Source organism: Passer domesticus, chromosome 9 (genome assembly GCF_036417665.1).
Source record: "Passer domesticus isolate bPasDom1 chromosome 9, bPasDom1.hap1, whole genome shotgun sequence".
Taxonomy (NCBI): Eukaryota; Metazoa; Chordata; class Aves; order Passeriformes; family Passeridae; genus Passer; species Passer domesticus.
Window position 1 is genome coordinate 43,950,737 of NC_087482.1, and position 12,113 is coordinate 43,962,849.

Sequence of the window (12,113 nt, forward strand, 5' to 3'; positions counted from 1 at the left end):
TTGTTGGGGACACTCAGTTCCTAAATTTGGTGTAAACAGGGCTGAGGTGACGAAAGCCCTGCAGGTGGTGGCCCGTGGGAACCTGCTGGTTCCTGCAGTGTCACTTGCCACCCTGCAGGGCTTCCAGCAGCACAGCCACTGCTGCAGCACCTGTTTGTGCAGCTCTGCCAGGATGTGGCCCCATAAATGGCTTTGCTGCCCTGTATTCAGAAAAATTCCTGTTCCTCAAACCACTGCAAGAGTGCCAGGCCCTGGAGAAGGCTCCCCAGAGCAGTGGTGGAGGCACATCCCTGGCAGAGCTCAAAAACCACTCGGTTTATGGATGTGGCCCTTTGGGATAGCATTTGGTGGGTGTGTGGGATCTCACTGAAGGTTGGACTTGATCATCTTGGGACTCTGATCTTACAAAAATTCTGCAGTCGTGAACAGAACGGTGACAAATCCCAGCAATGCCTCAAAGGAAGGTCAGCACTGCTCACAAATGACACTGCAGCCTTCAGCCGGGGCCTTGCTCTCCAAAGCAGCAATAATTGGAGGGCACCAAATTTCAGGATGTGAAGTTCTTTGGCCTCAGTTTGACTCGATGACAGACAGTGGCACTGAACTCCTGAGCTTGCAGCTTGATTGCAGACCATAAATTGTGCCAAATCAAATCCACCACCTGATTCCATGGGCATTGAGAATGCAGCAGCAATGGGAAATACAGGAAACTCAGGATTTTTTTTTTCCTTTTATTTATTTCTTGGGGAAGGGAGAGGACATAGTTGAAATAAAACCATTTTATTTTGCATAAATTTCTCAGCTTTGCTGGAAGTTTCAAAGCCCAGCTCTCTGATCCATGATTTCATTGGTTCTGCTTAAAAGAGAACATCCTCCAAACAGGATTATATTCCTGAATATGGCAGGAAAGATCTATTTTCAATATCTTGCTGTGAATCAAGCTGAAGAAAGACTCAAAACCATCACGTGCAGGTGCAGGCTGCACCCAGAGCTGACAGCACCATTGGGTTGGGAATGTTGCAAGGATAATCACAGGCAGGCAACTTTTGGGTGCTTTTTTTTTTACCAATATTGATTGGCTGACTCTGCAAAAACGCTGCAAATGTGGCAGGAGAAAGGCTTGCTGATGTTCATGGACTGCAGGGTGCGGGGGTCAGGGAGCACCTCGAGCCAAGGGTGCCCAGTGCACACTTTAATGAAGTGTGACATCGAAATTCAGCGTGACCTTGTGTTGTACAAGAGCAGGAGTATCGTGAGCTACATCAATAAAATCTGAATAAGGTCTTTTTTCAGCTGAAAGGAGTCTCTGGCACCTGAGCTGCTATAAATATTCATTGGGAAAACAGACCAAATGGTATTGAGGGTTATTTTTGGTAGCACCGGGTGCTGTGTTTGGGTTTATGCTGCAAGAAATGAAACAACTGGGGATTTTATTTATGAAAATATCATATTAGAAGGAGTAGTTTAAATTAGAGTTTCAAATGGGGTATAGGAGTCTTTCCACATGCATTTGCTGAAGATATTTAAAGAAGCTGGACACAGATTGGGGCTTAAAAAGTCCTTTACAGTGTTTTACAGTGCAGGTCTTGAGGAGATTATTTTACAAGGCCTGTTCTCTATTTAAATTCTGTTTGAAATATCCCAGGATATTATCTGAATTAGAAGAAATACTTCATCCTTTCTTAAGAGTTTTCTGATCAGAGGAGAGCAGTTCTTGTTGTTTCAAATTAACATCTGCATGTTAAATATGGTAACACAATTTTTCAACATGCTTGTACTTGGCTTTTGTTAGTTAGTGCCTTGTTTTTCTCTGGGATGTAAAGATCAGGACCAAAGTTTATGAACCTCAGGAACTTCTCCAAGATGAGCAGAGGGATGGAGCAGCTCTGCTGGAAGGAAAGGCTGGCAGAGCTGGGATTGTTCACCAGCAGAGGAGAAGCTTTGGGGTGGAAGGAGCTACAGGAAAGATGGAGAGAGACTGTTCAAAAAAGGATGGAGTACCAGGATAAGGAGGAATGGCTTCAAACTGACAGAGAGGAGATTCAGGTGAGATATTTGGAATAAATCCTTCTCTGGCAGGGTGGGCAGCCCTGCCACAGGTGCCCAGAGCAGCTGGGGCTGCCCCTGGATCCCTGGCAGTGCCCAAGGCCAGGCTGGACACTGGGGCTGGAGCACCTGGGACAGTGGGAGGTGTCCCTGCCATGGCAGGGGTGGCACTGGGTGGGATTTAAGGTCCCTTCTCACCCTACACTTCTCTCAGTTACACATTTAAATATATTTGAGTTACACATTTAAATATATTTGCATATCTGGCTAATTCTGTCTAGCTGATTCCAGCAATCAGCTCTCCTGCTCTCCTGCAGGAAGGCAGCCCAGCTGCTGCACGTTTGGGGACATGCAAGTGGCACATCCCAATCCCAGCAGAGGAGCCACTCCAGCCAAATGGAGGCCAGGCTCTGCTCTCCTGCTTATTAAACACCATTCATCACAGCACACTTCATGGGCCACAGCTGCATGGGGAAATGCTGGTGTTTGTGTAGAAAAGCTATCTCCTTAAACTACTTTTTCAATGTTATTTTTAGCCTTTAGTTATTGCTCAAACTTAAACTGCAGGCATTGTTGTTTTAGGGCCTTTTTAACATGTTCTGGCCACACTGAAATCAAGAATTTAAAATATCTGCTTATTTTAAATTTGTAACTGTGATGCCTAAGCTCAGTAACAGCCACAATCTGGCTTTACTTTTAATTTTGCTGCTTTAACACCTTACAGCTGCAGTTTCCATGCAGGCAAATTTGATGGCAGCTTTGTGCATGTGAATGTTGTTCTCAGAAGCTCTTTGTTCCACCTTTATTAAAAAAGAAATACCTGTATTTGTAATGCACTTCATGATGTATAAATACATCTGCATAGTGTGTTATGAATACACATATTTATGTAGAAATACATTAATCAATAAATACATAAATGTATAAGTTATCAGAATTTTGCTTTTGTGATTGTATTTTTTCCAGCTCTTCACTCAGGGACATTTCTGGCCCATCATGTGCTGATTTATTTTTCCACAAGGCCATGCAGTGTTTTTTATGTTGCTCAGCTGCCTGGCCTGGTGCTGGGAGGGCACAGAAAGGGTGGAATGAGTACATGTGGGAGGAATTCTGTCATATTTTCTATTCAGGCAACCCACAGTTGGAATTCTGACATCACTGCCCATGTGTTTTAAGTCATAGCAGAAATATGAAAAATCCCACGTCAAATCAACATGACATCCAGGTTTTCCCAAGCATATTAAATTATGTTAGAGAGGTTTTCCTGAAGTTTACTGGAATTCCAGGTTGGTGTTTTATTAAAATAACCCCAACCCCTGATGCGGTAGAGTGGTAAATGCACAGCACAGGATGATGGGTGCCTTGAGGAGCAGCACTGCTGTCCCTCCTGCAGGTATCTCCACACTGGGCAGATTTAGATGAGATCCCAGGAAAAATTTCCATGTGTAAAAGCTGTCAGGGATTGGAACAGACCACCCAGGACAGTGGTGGAGTCCCCATCCCTGGAAGTGTTCAAAAACCATGTGGATGTGGCAGCTGAGGACAGGAATTAGGGTTGATGGTTGGACTTGATGAGCTTAGAGGTCTTTTCCACCCTTAATGATTCTCTGATTCTGTTCAAGGCTAAAGGATTAAGAATTTAAAAGACTCCAATCCTTGATGATGTTCTTATGTGCCTGTAGAATAGGCCCTAATTTACTGATCAGCCACAATGAAGAACAGACTCTGCAGAGAGAGAAAAAGAGGGAATTTAGCCCTGAGAAAGGATGGAGAATAGAAGGGAAAATTAGTAAAGACACAGGAGATGCAATCTAAGTTCAAATAAAATACCCCTGCTTGTCTCAGGGCTGCTGCTCCTCTCATTTGACAGGCTGTGCTGATCCCATGGAGTCCTCACCATAAAAAGTTGACCAGTGATGCTCTAGAAGGTGAGTAAATGTATGTCAGGAGGAAAAAAATAACACGCCCATGCAAGGATGATTTAAGATTATTTTTCCCCACTTCTGCATGAGATTGGATCTATTGTAACCTTCCTAAACCTTTGTTACCTTTGTAATTTAAACTGACACGTTAAATGCTAATGCAATTGATGGGGGTGAACAAGTGGTCAAGGAACAACCTGATCTGACTGTATAATGCATCAGAGAATTGCAAAAATATGCAGGTCAGATGTAATTTTGACAGAAAATGGCTCGCTGCAAGGGTTTATGTTTCCCTGGATGGTCTTAAAAAGAGTTGGACTATGGTAAGTACCACAGCGCTCGAAAAAAATACCAAGTTTAACTTGATGGAAAAAATCCAAGTTCTCAATATCCTCAGATTTCATTATCAGTTTTTATTGGAGCTGGGATAATAAGATTATAGAATTAAGAGAAAAGTTATACCCATTTTCTTCAGCTCAGCAGCCCTAATGTGCAGCAAGGAAGTGACACTCATTTCTCACCATAAATACAGCAAAAACTGCCTGGAAAAAGGAGTCTCTGACCATGTGCAGGTCCTTACTGAAAATTCTGTACTCAACAGCCACTGGGGCATGGCAATAACGCTTAAGGGGAGGTAGAAAGGTGGTTTCTCACCAATTAATCCTGAAGTTGAAGACTTTTCATTTGGCATAACATGGCTGTGGAGTGGGACCAGGATGTGAATCTGCCCACAGGAGGAACCTCCCTGTTCCAGGGTAAAATGTGTAAATGAAGGGAAACAGCAGAGAAAGTCACAGGCAGTTCAACCCAGAGCTCTTTATTTCCAGTTTAGGGACTTCCTGAAAAATGAGAGACACATTAAATCTCTCTGCTGACTGCTTGAAGCAGAGAGAAGGGAAAGTTGGGCAACTCCAACTCTGTGGATCCCACCTTTATCTCCTTGTATTAATATATGTGCTCAAAAAAGCCCTGGTGTAGAGCACAGATTATTTTCCATTTTGGAGGCATGATAACAAACTGTTCACTCCAGTCTGAGGATTACCAAGGATGTTGGAAGAATCAGTTTTTCCCTGGACCCTTTCTGAGCAAGAAGAGAGTTAGTGACTTCCAACGTTTTTCAGCACTGATGTTATGCCAGTGGATTTTGGTACCATATTCCTCAAAAGAGTGTCAGGTTTTTTAACTCTGAAAATCCAGGAATTCCTCAGACTTTTTCCACTTCCAAGCACTCCAAGATGCCACCAGCAGGTGCTAAATAGATGAGAACAAGGACAGCAAATAAAGATATAACCACTCCCTTCAAGAATTTGACTGATTTTCAATATTTTCATGCTTTGTTTACTACTTCAGTGGGTTTTTTTCCTCAGAGGAAATTTCAGGGTTGAATTTGTCCCCCTGCCCGCTGCATTCTTCATCTATGTAAGTGTTTAGAAAGGAAAATTGAAATGTAAATTGACTCAGTGCTTTTAAAACCTTAAAAAAATCATAATTCAGTGCCTAGTCTATGAAATGGAACTCTCCTGGCTGCTCTAACCTGCCGAGCAGGTTAGCATAACATGAAATCAATTATTGTACTCGCCATATAAAAGCTGTCAGGTTTAATGCTTAACTGCAGTATCTCCCCTGAATGGTTGATTTCCAGCCATCATCCCCGTGAAGCTCCAGAAGTACAGGGACATAAGAAAGATTCTGGGGTAAGAAATTTATTGGGCTACCCTGAGTTATAAAAGGGAAATCGGGAAAAGAATAATACACGCTGCAAACATGGCCCCCTTTTTAATCAAACACTTCCCAGCCCCATAAAACAAACAGAGAACAAACTGCAGAATAAATACTGAATTTCTAGTCTGGATTGTAACAATTGTGACACCATTTCACTTATTTTTCAGCTGGTCTGGAAACAGCTTTTGCTGAAATATTATTCCCATTATTTTCTGTCCTTTCTCTTGAATTTCTTGGGTTGTTTTGGGGTTTGGTTTTGGTTTTTGTGGATTGTTTTGGTGTTGTTGGCTTTTTTTTTTGCGTTTGGTTTTTGTTGGGTTTTTTTTTGCTTTTTTATTTGGTTTCGGTTGGTTGGTCTTTTGTTTTTCTGGTTGTTTTTTGTCTGGTTGAGTTTTTTGGGTTTGTTTGTTTTTGGTGGGCTTTTTTGTGTGTTTATCTTTTGGGTTTGTTTGGGCTTTTTGTTTGGATTTTGGGTTTTTCTGAGATTTTTTTGCTTTATTTTTCAGGATTTCCTGGGTTTTGAGAGGATTTTTTGGGTTGCTTGTTGTTTGGTTCTTTTTTGGGGATGGGTCTTCTTCTACAGAGGGAGAATCAAACAGAAAAATGCTTTGACTTTCACAGCTTCTACTGCTAAACTTTATTCCATACTTACAACACACAATGCAAATAATTATTGATCTCTTTTCTGATCTGGGCTTTATTGTGTGACCTTGCTGTGGCTAAAATCTCATTCTTAGGTGCTCCACCTGTAGCTGTGAGCACAGTGAGTTTGTCCTTTGAGAATCCTAAAAATGATGAATTAAGGATGGTGAAGTGCTGGTGTTATGGCAAGAGGGGGAATTGTTTGTAACAGAGCTGGGACAAAGGCCCAGTGTGGTGGGAAAGGAGTGAAAATTGTGACTCTGATTCCTTCCTGCTGTGTTGCTGTAGGGAAGGGGAAGGTTTGGACTTTTGGGAAGGCAGGAAATGGAGGGACAGCACACAGGGAATGGCTTCAGAGTGCCAGAGGGACTTAGGTGGGATATAAGGAAGGAATTCCTCTCTGTGAGGGTGGGGAGGGCTGGAATGGAATTCTCAGAGCTGGGGCTGTTCCTGGATCCCTGGCAGTGCCCAAGGCCAGGTTGGACATTGGGGTTTGGAGCACCTGGGACAGTGGAAGTGTCCCTGCCATGGCATTGGTGGCACTGGAGGGGATTTAGGGTCCTTCCCAATCCAAATCAGTCTGGGATTCTTTCACTCAGGGCAAAGTCACCCTGGAGCTGTGTCCTTCCCACTGAGCCCCAGCCAAGCCCAAGAACCAGGGCAGGTTTCTGTGAGCTGCTCTTTGTCTGTTTAAAGTAGTCCAAAAGCAAAGCCCAAAGCATCTGCAGGGTCTGGTTTGGAGCTCTGTCACCTCACAGCTCTGGGGGATTGCTTCTAGCAGCAGAAACATTGCCTGCCCATGGTCCATAACAGCTTGGAACAAAGAGCTATAAAAGCAGGGAGCAGGAGACAGATTTATCTCGGTGTATTTCAAGAAATGATGATCCTGAATTGATTCCTTCTCTGAAATACAAACTCCATGTTTAGCTCTTCTGAAAAAGAGAAAAAAAAAAGGAAAACCATAAAATAAACCAGGATTTATCCTCAAGATCAACTCTCATTCTCTTTCAGAAATTACATTCTAGACAATAAGTGATCATTATGTGCCAACAGAGCTGAGAATCTGATTTTAACTTTCAGGTAACATATTAGGGCCATAACCAAATCTGAGAACTATTATCATAGCCAAATGACTGTAATGCTTCAAGGCTGTAACAGTCATCACCTTTTTATCATTCAGATTACCAGCCAAGCCTGAAACAATGAATTTCTTTAACATTATTCTCCCATAACCTTTAACTGTATGCATTATTTCAAACATCTGAAATAATCCTTTATATGACACAGTAGAATAATACTTTTGCCAGTCACTGCACACTGGAATTTGTTAAGCCCAGAGCAGAGCAAAAAACTCCAGTCTGTTCTGTCTGCCATGGAAATACATTCATTTCAATTGTGCTGGGATGATGTTTAAGTGATAAATAATTTGAAGGAACACTGATAGGAAGCATAAGGTTCATAAAAGTCCAGAAATGCTGCTGCAGTTTTATCACCATTATAAAAGTGTCCTGCTTGCCTTGTTTTGGGAGGGCTTTACTTGGCCAGCTCTCACATATTTCACGTGGAATGTACAGCATAAATATTCCATGGGTTCATTACAGAGCTGTGTTTGTGATAAACCTTCCCAGAGTCCTTTCAGGAAATGTTTATTCCTGTTCTGTCAAGTGGGTGCTAATGCCCCACGCCAGCTCTCTCCACAGGCCATGCTGATAAATAATCCTGTGTATGCTCTGGTGATTCTGTGCATAAACTCCCCTCTGCCTGAGTTACTGCAGCTCCAGGCCCTGCATGAATCAGATTTATAAACACAGCACTGTGTTTCTTACCTGTGCTGAGGTGTATTATGATGGCAGAACTGGCATTTATCTGGACTCTTGGTATGAAAACGTTTCCAGCCACACAAGCAACGCGTGAAAATACAAAAGCAACTGCTGGAAATATTGCCAGGGAGAAGAGTCTTGAAAAACATCCCAGGCAGCCTCGAGGCTGCTGAGTACAGAACACTTTGGATCAGCCCCTTGGAGAGCACAACCTCTAAAGTAACAAGTTTGGAGAATTCAAGTGTGTCTTCTTCAGTGTTCTCAGGAAAACTGGATGCCTTAGAAAGGTCTCAGCAATACACAGCAGCAGCTTTTTAAGGAAGATCAACTACTTCCAGGAACTTGAAAATGTAGGCTTAGAAAATCTGAATTTGTTGAAATATTTCTAAACTGCTTTAAGGAAAAGGGATTCAGATACAAAGGATTCGAGCTCTTGGTAAAGAACAATTACTCTTGTGCTGAACAAGCAAAAAGGGGTTGGAATTTAGGTCCAATTCTCCTGTGATTTCTTGTGTGACCTTTCACAAGTCACACATGGTCTGTGCAGGGAAACCACAAAGTGATTTCCAATGGCTTCAGTGGAGGAGAGAATCAGCTCCTAATTTCTCTTTGAATCAGTTTCCTCATTAGTGAATTACTGACCTCAGAGCTTAATGCTTCCAATGCTCTTCAGTATCCTTGAAGGGGAATGATATTGGAATGTTAACTGTCCTTACTGCCAGCAGCCAGGGAGCAGAAAATCCAGATTAATAGGGGCACTTTGGTGCCATGGCCACCACGTGGACCCGTGTTCCTCCACTCCAGAAGAACAAGGCAAGAGTCAAAAAGATGAATTTAAACATTTCAGCTCAAGAGAATGCTGCTTCCTCAGCAGGTACCTGGAATTTCCTGCAGGTTTTCCTGTATTTTAGGACAGATTTTCATTTGCTGTCATCTCAGCACTCCATTAAAACACTTATTTTCATTCACAGAGTTAATCATCAAGTTCACATCACCTGGATTGGAAATTTCTGGAGCTGAATATTCCCCTTGTTCTGGGACTTCAGGGCTGGCAATGTTTACACAGAGCTACAAACCCCGAGCTCAAGGAGAGATAAAAATTGTTCATGCTGGCAGTGCTCACCCTCACACAGCAACACCTGGCAGGAAAAGGTGATCATTCCAGGGGAGGAGAAACCAAAGACTGACAGCAAATTTGCTGGTAAGTATTTTTTTAAAAAAAGGTCAGTCTTGAACATTAAAGAGGGCCAGCAGGAAGTCATTAAATCTGACTGATAATGTGGGTTTATTTTAATTTGCTTGCCTGCATTTTCATTGACAATGAACGGATTGTGGAAAATAAAATGAACTCCATAAAAATGTTGAGTTGTCTACAGCTTGCAGCAGGACTTAGAAAATAATTGTAATAACCCAGCCAGATTTCCTACCCCTTTCTCCAGGATTAATTTTTATCTGCATTACTTGCATCACCAAAAGAGTAACTTTAATACAGTTTAAGTGCCACCTGCTAGACCCCCTGGAGGATTTCAATAATTTTAACTGTGAGTTAATTTTTCAATTATAAATATTTCAATAATTTCAGTATTTCAATTATTTTAATATTTCAGTTAAAGCCCTCAAAGCCTTAGCTCAGATGCCACCAAGCCCTGGAGTCACTGGGTGCTACATGGCCACGTAGATGAGCCTGAGCCAGAGCAGGAATCCCCCAGCTGTGAATCCTGAAGGATCCAACCCATGGACTTCATGGGAGGGTGGAATTCCTTCCTTGGGATGTCCCCCATGGACCAGGTCACCATCAGCTTCTTGGGGATCTTTCAAAGTTATTCAATTTCCATAAATTCAACTGCTATGAAGTCTTCGTACTCCAAACTTCATATTCCATACTTCAAACTCATTGGAGATGGGGGGGAAGGTTTTCTTTTTTCCCAAGGTGGCTGCTTGAACCTGCAGTTCCTGTGAGAATCAGAAAAGTTGAGGCTGAAAAGACCTTCAAGAGCCTCAAGTCCAAGCCAAGGAATTGTGCCTTTTCAGTAAATTAAAAAAGAAACATCCATCTCTGCTGCAGAGGATCTCCTGGCACGCCTGCTGATTTATTTAACTAATTTTTCATCCCATAAGTCTTCCAATCTGTGTTCAAACGATCTCACCCTGCATTTCTTTGCTGAAGGTTACCAAGCTGGCAGAGCCGTGTCCTTCCGATGACGGATCTCTCTGATGCTCTGTTTACCTGCCCTTCCTCTGCTCCAAGGCTAACTGAGGTGGGTTTTTAATTCTCATCCACCAGGAATTCAGGAATACCCTTCCTGCTATCCCCCGCCCAAGCAGGAGGATTTGTGCATGCTAATAAATCCTTTCCCTTACCTGATTTTAACTCCCGAGCTGGCGGTGTTGTCAGAACAGCTCTGATTGAGTAATTGAATAATTGGTCATGGGAATCATCTCAGACTGGTGCCAGTGGTCACCAGCACCTGCTCAGCTTCACTCTTTGTTGTCCCAACAATGGTTCTGGATTCATTCCCAGCCCCGGGGTCCAGCAGGCACCAAAGGAGGGCACAAACGTTCTCAGGTTATTTGAAAAGCCATCAATTTTCCAACGAGTGCTGTGCTGAATTAGAGCTTGTCCAAACTCCTCACCCTGGTCGTATTTCTTGCCCATCACGCTGGATATGTCAGCTGTTGTTTCACCACCTGTTAATCCGTCTGTGCTCGGGCTGTACATGTGATTTATGAATGTTCCTGTATCTTACTTGTTGCCTGCATGTGACCAATGCAGCCATTTTTTCATCATTTTTGTTTTTTTCATGCTACATCCACCTATAAGTCACAATTTTAAGACAGGGAAATATGGAAATTTTTCTTTCCACAACATTCACTGAAGTTTTTCTACCTTTTTTATCATGAGCTATTGAAGCTGTATTGACACAGCGGCTCGGGTAGATATTTTAATTTATAATTTTCACCACCCTCCTTCACTGCTACCCAAAGCGAATTTTAACCATGAATGATACAGAAATGAACCTGATGATTTGTAATCATCAGCAGCCCAGGTTATAAGGAATCTCCTGCTGGGGTTACACATCAACGCAGACAGGAGCAAAATTGCTTTGCTCATAACCTGTGGTAGTTTTAATAACTTTATTTCTATTTCTTTCCGAATTCTGGGAAACATTAGCCAGATAATGATGCCTTGTGATTACCAAGCTTGTTCCCTCTTTCAGAAAACAGCTTTGGACTGCAAGAATCACCTCAAATGGGGTTTCTTTTGTGGGCTGGTTTTGGTTGGGTTTTTTTCCCCCTATGTTATCTTTGTGCCTGTATTCCTGTTTTTTCAGTCCTACTGCTCTGCTCCCAATATTTTTGCTTTTACTGGCTCATTGACTCTATGCAATAAAGATGCTTGTCATGTCATAAGGTAAGTATTTTCCCTAGAAATTGTTGTAAAACTTTGTATCAAACTGGACATTTCTATTGATTTTCGAATTGATATTTGCAGGTCTCTTTCTGCTTTCTTTTTAACAATTGACTTTCAGACCCCCACATTTCTTGAAAGAAATATTGCTGTAAATTGCAGTGATCTTGACCTGCTCTTTTTCTCCTCTTATCCCTCAGAGCTTTGCTATTCTAATAGCTTTTCTTATGCTCCTTGCAATTAGTTCAGAGAAAATTAGAAGAGATAATGGTTAATGAACAACTGCCACTCACTGTCAGTGAAGTGCTGCAGAGGAAAAGGCACTTTCAGAAGTCAGAGAAATGAGAAAATATTACAGAGGCAAACAGCATCCAGAATTGAGGGGAAAAACTGTGAGGAAATGGAAATTTTCCTTGATCAGGACCCTTTTGAGAATATTCATCTCACATCAAGCCCTGAAGAACTTTGCTAACCCTCCAGACATGCAGTGAAATGACCCCATGGCAGTTTACGCCAGTGATTATTTTAAAAGTATCTCTCATAGGCCTGTCT

At 42.2% G+C, this 12,113-nt stretch overlaps 1 long non-coding RNA gene across 1 annotated transcript; it reads left to right on the forward strand.

Moving 5' to 3' along the window:
- Positions 1-176: 176 nt before the first annotated feature.
- Positions 177-9,394, forward strand: LOC135308218 (uncharacterized). Its single transcript, XR_010368762.1, has 3 exons — positions 177-2,046; positions 3,917-3,974; positions 9,124-9,394. It is a non-coding gene; the product is annotated as an uncharacterized LOC135308218 (long non-coding RNA).
- Positions 9,395-12,113: the final 2,719 nt, after the last annotated feature.